Here is a 7,598-nt window from a genome sequence, read left to right as displayed (position 1 = left end):
GAAAAGACACTATAAAGTAACTTGAATCTACATGAAGAAATAAATAAAGGGAACTACATAGGTAAACACACAAGACATTATTAATGTATTTTTTGTTTGTAAATCTCTGTTTTCTGCTACCTGATTTAAAAGACAACTGCATAAAGCAATTATTATAAATCTGTGCTGATGTGCACATAATCTATAAAGATGTCATCTGTATGACAACAACAGCACAAAGGAGGGGGAAAGAATGAAGCTATACAGGAGCAAAGATTTTGTGTATTATTGAGATTAAGTTATATTAGAATTAGGTTCTTATAGGGTAAGATGTTGATTGTAATTCCCTGGGCAACTACTTTAAAAAATCTAAAAAAAATACAGTAAAAGGAATGACAAAGGAATTAAAATGGCACCCTAGAAAATAGCTATTTAACACAAACAAAGGCAGTAATAGAGCTGTGTTTGAGGAAGAGTTAGCAGACAAGGAAGACTGCAAAAGAGACTGCTCCATGAGAAGATAAAATTGGAGATGTGGGTAGGGTCCTAGTGATCATAAAAAGCCTTGCAAGTCATGGCAGGGAGTTTGGAGTCTGTTCAAAGGGCAGAAGTACAGTGGATTCTGACGTCTTTGTCTCTCCCTTTCTATCTCTCTGTCTCTCTCCCTAATAGATAGAATGAATAGCAGGCAGAATCTTCAGTGTGCCTCCTGTCTCCTGGGGACCCCTGACTGACACAAGTGTAAACTATGTAGAACCAAACTAACAAAGTCCAACTAGGTTTAGATCATCAAATAATTATTTAAGAAGAACAACTTCTTTGAATGCATAAGACTAATATATAATTAACTGTTTTAATGTATTGCTATAAAAATGAACATTTTTCTATACAAAGTTTCAACAATTTTCCTGCATTCAAGCTCACCCTCTTCATTCATTCAATTGCATTTTGTGTGAAGTCAAATGCCTACTTGGATGCCTTCTGGAGTATCATAGTGCTGATTAATGAGGTTTAACTTTATAAAATACTTCTTGATGACTGCCTGAACCAAACCCTTTCCTAATGTCTTGGCATAACTCAAGAAAGGTGAAGTCACACTAATCCTTGCTCTCCCTCAAAATTGCAGGAAACAGGAACAGGACCATTTCCTGCAAGTACCATGTGAGCTAAGTAACTAGAGACCTAGAGAGGCTCAGAGTTACTATGTTGTGAAAGATACTCATAGTGGAATTTGTAGGAAGGTTCAGAGAAAGCTGAAGGCCTGCACCTCAGATTTAAGCAGAGGGATTTTCTTTTCTAATTGCATGTTTAAGAATGACACTTCATGCCTTGTCTTTGCCGGAGTGTCTACATTATAGCAAGTGCAGCAAGGGTACAGCTCAAGTGGTAGAGAGTATGCTTAGCATGCGTAAGGTCCTGGGTTCAACTCTCAGTACCTCCTCTAAAAATAAATAAACCTAATTACCTCCCCCTGCCAAAATAAAATAAATAATACAATGATAAATAAATAAAATATTCATTCTTATCCTATTTCCACCTTTTAGTCCATCCTTTGAGAAGGAATGTTGGTAGCTTATGAGATTTCATGCATTCACTCAACAGTTACTAATGCATTACCCCCATTCTTTGGTCATACAGGCTTGACTGGTTAGTCTTGGCTCTTGGTTGAAGGCAGTAGAAATCAACTCTATACATACAAAAGGAATATTCTAGAAGAAATAGATGGGAGGGAGGAGAACTGGACTTAGAAAATGAACAGGAAATAAGGCAGCTGTGGAGGGCCAGCAAACAGGAAGACAATCACCATTTTTTAGCAGAAATGACATGATCAGGATGCTGTCACTACAGGCCACTGAAATGGAGCAGGACCCTTTCTGTGTTCCCATTTCTTGTTTGTAGGAAATAGGCTTCATTCAGTCTCCCTGACCTTCTCTGAGTTCCAAAGGGCAGATTCAAACAGTTACTAATCAGAGAAGGGAGGGAATGTAGAGACAAGGGAGGAACAATCAAGAAACAATAGTGCAGCCTTGGGGCTGAGTCCTGGTTCCTCCTAAGGATATACATAACAATATCTTTGAGTTCTTCTACAGAAACTAGGGCCCCCACCCAGGTGGAGGATGGCAACTTGAGGCTGTACACAAGATTCCTGGAACACTGTCCTGTTATCTCACCACCAACCAATCAGAAGAAAGTAACACACCCTGCAGTCCTCACCTCAAATTTTGCCTATGAATACTTTTCCCCCCAAACAATTGGGGAATTCAGATTTTTCAAGTGTTAGCCACCTGTCTGCCTTGTTTGGCCGTACAGTAAACCTTTCTCTGCTCCAAACTCTGATGTCTCAGTTTGTTCGGCTCTACTGTGCTTTGGGCACACGAACTTTTTTTCGGTTACACCACTGCCGGACACCACCATCGTCGTGAACAAGGCCTAACCATCTCATCCTCTTTGTGTCACTAGCCCAAGATTCCATGCCTTAGGTGGGAGACGTAAATCCTGTGCTTATGCCCTAATGGCTTGAGACAGGGAAAGAGTGTTTCTTGCCCTTTTATACTTTCATAGAGGAGGTAAACTATGCAAAGGCAGAAGGAGGGGGAGCTCAAAAATAGGAAGGACCATGGCAGCCAAAAACAACTTCAATAAATAAGGCACTGACCTTGTCCTTAAGAAGCTCCCAGTCTTGAAGGGGAGTCACATAATACATAGATGAAACCCAACACACAATTATAAGCCTGATACCAGAGACTTAATCAAGAAAAAGTACAGTGCCAAGGCTCTGAGCACAAACTCTGCAGTAGATAGTTAAATCTTGGTTCTCCTTGGTATAAGCTGCATGACCTAGAGTTGTTTAACCTCTGGTTACCTCCTCACTTGCAAAGAAAAGTTAATATTAGTAATCTCTTCAGAGTACTGCTATTAAATAAAGTATGCAAAGCAATTAGCATAGTGCTAATGAGACAGTAATGAGACAGGAGGGAAGGGGGCAGGGCACAACCATTAAAAGAATGACACAGCATTTAAAGATGCTACATAAACTGGCTAGAACCAAACAGGCCCAAGATGGTGGAGGATTTTACTTCCAGTAGACCTTGAGCTTCATTACACACTCATTGTAATATATTAACATGCTAAATGACACATCCACAGGCACCATGACACTTCTGAGGCTGGCCATAAAAGGCCAAATAGTGGGTGGTGGCTCAATGCCTAGAAACCCCCACCCCTTTCCCAAAATAGTTGGAATAACCGTCCCACTTGTTAGCATATGAAATTATCAAGCCCATAAAAATGAACAACCCCCTGCACCATGGGGCCTCTCCCTTTTGTGACTGCCCATATTTGGCCTATGGAATGTGTATCTCCTAAGCCACTCTCACTTTTTAAGACGACCCCATCTCCCTCCTGGGGGCCTCTCTTGACCTCTGATATGACCCAGACTCTGTCTATGAAGCGTGTATCTCCCTGAATAAACTTTCTTTTACTTTACTATGGCTCACTCTTATATTCTTTCCTGCATGAAGCCAAGGACCCTCACTTGGTGAGGTACATGCCAGGGATTCGCCTGAGTGAGACCTGGGACATGATCATCCTCTTGCATCCCATTTTCCTGTGACAGTAACACCTCAATAAATGTAAGCAATGATTATTACTATAAAGGGTCATGGCAACTCTACGAGAGTTGGCGAAAAGTCCATCTTTCACTCACCACAAAACTCTGACCTACAGCCTCTACCTATTCACATCTTTCCAGAAAAATAGATTCATTTTAGCTTTTGTCGTTGGAAGTGGATAGGTGACTCTGCCTGAAGCAGGGACATAAATTACAACCATATCTTCTAATCTTTTTCCCAATTCATTTAACTCATAGTAAAATGGGCTGTGTCAGGGTGGAGACAGGTCATAATAGTAGTATCAGATTCTTGGAAGGTTTAGCACCTTCAGAAACAAAGGTAGGAGTCTCTACACTAGAAGAAAGTTGTGCAGAAGGAACTTTTAAGAATCTCGATGTTGGGGGAAGGACTGGAATTGCATACACATACCCGAATATGGATGTCCAAAGATGCTGGCTGAAGTTTTAAAGTATTCCTATCCTTCCCTGACCCTCCATCAGTCATCCTGCCCATTATCTAATATTCTGGGGTTGTTTAAAAGAAGAGTGTTTCTCTATGTTTCCACAAACTTGTTCTTGATCTCTGTCAAGTCAGAGAATTTCTTCATATCTTGGTTTCATCCTCCAAAGCAGTGCTGTCCATTAGAACTTTCTGTCATGACGAAAATGTTCTATATCTATATCTGTATTGTCCAATATGTAGCCACTAGTTAGTGACCATTTGAAATGTGGCTAGTGTGACTGAGACACTGAATTTCTTCACTGTAATTAATTTAAATTTAAATAGGCACATGTGGCTAATGGTTACCACATGGGATAGTTAATTCCATGGGTCAGCTTGACTGGGCTAAGTGATGCCCAGATCACTGGTAAAAATACTATTTCTGGGTGTGTCTGTAAAAGTGTTTCTGGCGAGGGGAGGCTATAGCTCAGTGGTAGAGTACATGCTTAGCATGCATGAGGTCCTGGGTTCAATCCTCAGTACTTCCTTTAAAATAAATAAATAAACCTAATTACCTTCCCCCAACAAAAAACAAAAAGAAGGAAATAATAAAATAATTTTTAAAAAATAAATAAAAGTGTTTCTGGAAGAGATTAGTATTTGAATCATCACGTTGAGTAAAGGAGATCACGTAACCAATGTGGGTGATTAGCAAATAGAACAAAAAAGCAGAGGAAGGGTGAGTCACAGCATTGCTTTTAAGGTTTTAGAGCAAGATCCTGCCTTCATCCACCAGTAACTACTTTCCTTTTGAGAATCAGCTCTTGTCTGCTACTGGGGCTTAGTAGAGACAGCACACTTGACCATGGGCCACCACATTACTGTGTGACCTGAGCTGCCCATCATGAACTAGGTGTTTTCTGACCCACCATGCCATCATGTTGGGTATGCATAGCTATGTTCCATCATCAAATGGAAGTGGTATATACATAATCTAGCCCAAGCAGGGCCAACAATGAAGTTACATGATGAAGTGGCCCAAATGCCTGTGGTCCCCACTCCTGCTACACTGTCTTGTCTCTCCCAGGGTGTACCTGTGGCTTCATGGGGAGTTCCCTATGATCAGTTGACAAAGGAAGTAAAGACTCAGACCTGGCTTATAGAAGGTTCTATAGATATGTAGGTACCACCCTAAGACGGACAGCAGCAGCACTATAGCCCCTCTCTGGGACATCCCTGAAGGATAACGGTGAAGGAGAATCCTCCCAGTGGTCAGAAATTCAGGCAGTGTACCTGGCTGTACACTGAGCTTGGAAGGAGGAGTGGCCATTTGTATGAATCTATAGCAACTCACAGGCTGTAGCCAGTGATCTAGATGGTCAGGGACTTGGAAGGGACATGACTGGAAAATTGGTGACAAAGAAGTTTCAGGAAAGAGGTACATGAATAGGCCTCTCTGAATGGGCAAAAAATGTGAAGATATTTGCACCTCAGATGAATGCTCACCAAAGAGTGAATGCAGCAGAGGAAGATTTTAATAATTAAGTGGCTGGGAAGACCTGTTCTGTGGATACCAGTCAGCTTCTTTCCCCAGCCACTCCTGTCATCACTCAATGGGCTCATGAACAAAGTATATAGTCTTTCCTTCTGGCCGTAGGTCCATAAAAGTTGTCCTTGTCCTGGAGAGGGGCAGGTGTACAGTCTAGGGAGAGAGGCAGGTGCAGTATGGTTGGGACCACAATGGGAGGGGAGGAGAGCAGAGGGAGAGGTGAGTAGGAGGCACCGTTCCTGGGGTGAGAGGGATGTACATATCCACCAGGGTCTCTCCTCTTTCAACTTCAGACAGCCAGCTTCCCCCCTGGAAACTCTTCATTTAAGAGCTCAGAAAACCCCCTCTATGACCCCATTCCATTGATTCATTCTTATGGTCACCACACATAACTTTACAAATTCTATTAAAATAAAAATGGAAAGACTATACATTATGTTCATTAGGTTACTCTTGAAAAATAGATTTGGCCACCTTTGCCCATTTCGCCCGTGTCTCCAAAAGTTTACATTTTGAAGGTGGTCAAAAGGTACAAACTTCCAGTGATCAGATAAGTAAGTCCCAGGGATGTAATGTACAACATGGTGACTATAGTTAACAACATTCTATTGTATATTTGAAAGTTGCTAAGAGAATAGTTCTTAAAAGTTCTCATCCCAAGGGAAAAAAAAAAAACTGCAACCGTGTGAGGTGATGGATGTTAACTAAACTCATTGTAGCAATCATTTCACAATTCAGACATACATCAACTCTTTATGTTGTATAACCAAAACCAATATAATGTTATATGTCAGTTATATCTTAATTTTAGAATTTGAAAAGAAAGAAAAATAGATCATTAATATTTACTCTTCCATTAAATAAGACTGAGCGTCAACTTACAAAACTGGGTTTGTAAAGTCATGCAATGAGTATGAAGCAACCAAATATCTATCCCTTAGAATAAATCAGAGAAAAGGAGAGATACAGTACAATGTAAATTTCCTACTAATAAAAATGCTTACCTTATTAATAATATTATATTATTAACTACCTTGTTAATTACCTATTATTAGTAACTACATTCTTAATAATACTAACAATGTTGTTAACCATCAACGCATCCATTTAGAACCTGGATATTCATTAGCTACCCAAACACTGATCAACCTTGCCTTGTTTCATGAGATCTTGACAGTTTGTGTAGTTTAAAAGAAGAGAGCAGGGGGCAGGGTTCAGCTCAGTGGTAGAGTGCCTACCTAGCATACAATATCCAGTACCACCATCAAAATAAATAATAAACCTAATTACCACCCCCACCAGAGGAAAAAACTCAACTTAAAAAAAGAGCATTCTTCTATAGAACAAAGACTCTTTTTATTTATTCTTTTTGAAAAGTACTTCTATCTAGAACTAGCAGAATCTAACAGGACTGACCCACAGTTCCCCTTACAGGAGTGTTCTGCTTCCATGTAAAGAAGTAATAGTCCAGGATTTAACCTTAATTGCACTTAATGATTATCATTTCATTTATTTTATATCTTCCCATAGTAGATTTATTTAACCTCCTTGCATTTAGGTAAAGTATTGACTTAAAAAATATCATGAAGTTAAATAGAGTTATAAAGACTTAGAGAAAGAATCATTGAAGTTTTATTCCACCCACAAGAAAGCAAACTGAGTAACTGTCACCATTTTCCTAAGAGAGCAAAGGTCACTGTCACTGTTATCAGTACAAACTGCTTATCTGCATCACCAGTGATCCTGGCTATAATTCTGGCTTTTGAAAGTTTTTCCTTGTCTCACATGCCCTTGGTCATTAATTTCTCCTTCTGAGAACTGGTCAGGCTACAGTCAAACAGCACACCCATCTTCCTCTCTTGTCCCTGCCTCAAAGACCTCCTCCTGTATTTTCAGGGCCAGGGTAAGAACCTACAAGGCTTTCTATTTTATTACTTATTTATTTGCTCTAACATAATACAAATTGACAGTTCTGGAGGTCGGAAGTCCAAAAATGGGTCTTTGGGGGCTAAAATCAA

The sequence above is a fragment of the Camelus dromedarius genome, chromosome 9 (assembly GCF_036321535.1).
Source record: "Camelus dromedarius isolate mCamDro1 chromosome 9, mCamDro1.pat, whole genome shotgun sequence".
NCBI classification, from domain to species: domain Eukaryota; kingdom Metazoa; phylum Chordata; class Mammalia; order Artiodactyla; family Camelidae; genus Camelus; species Camelus dromedarius.
Note: the sequence above shows the minus strand (reverse complement) of the source record.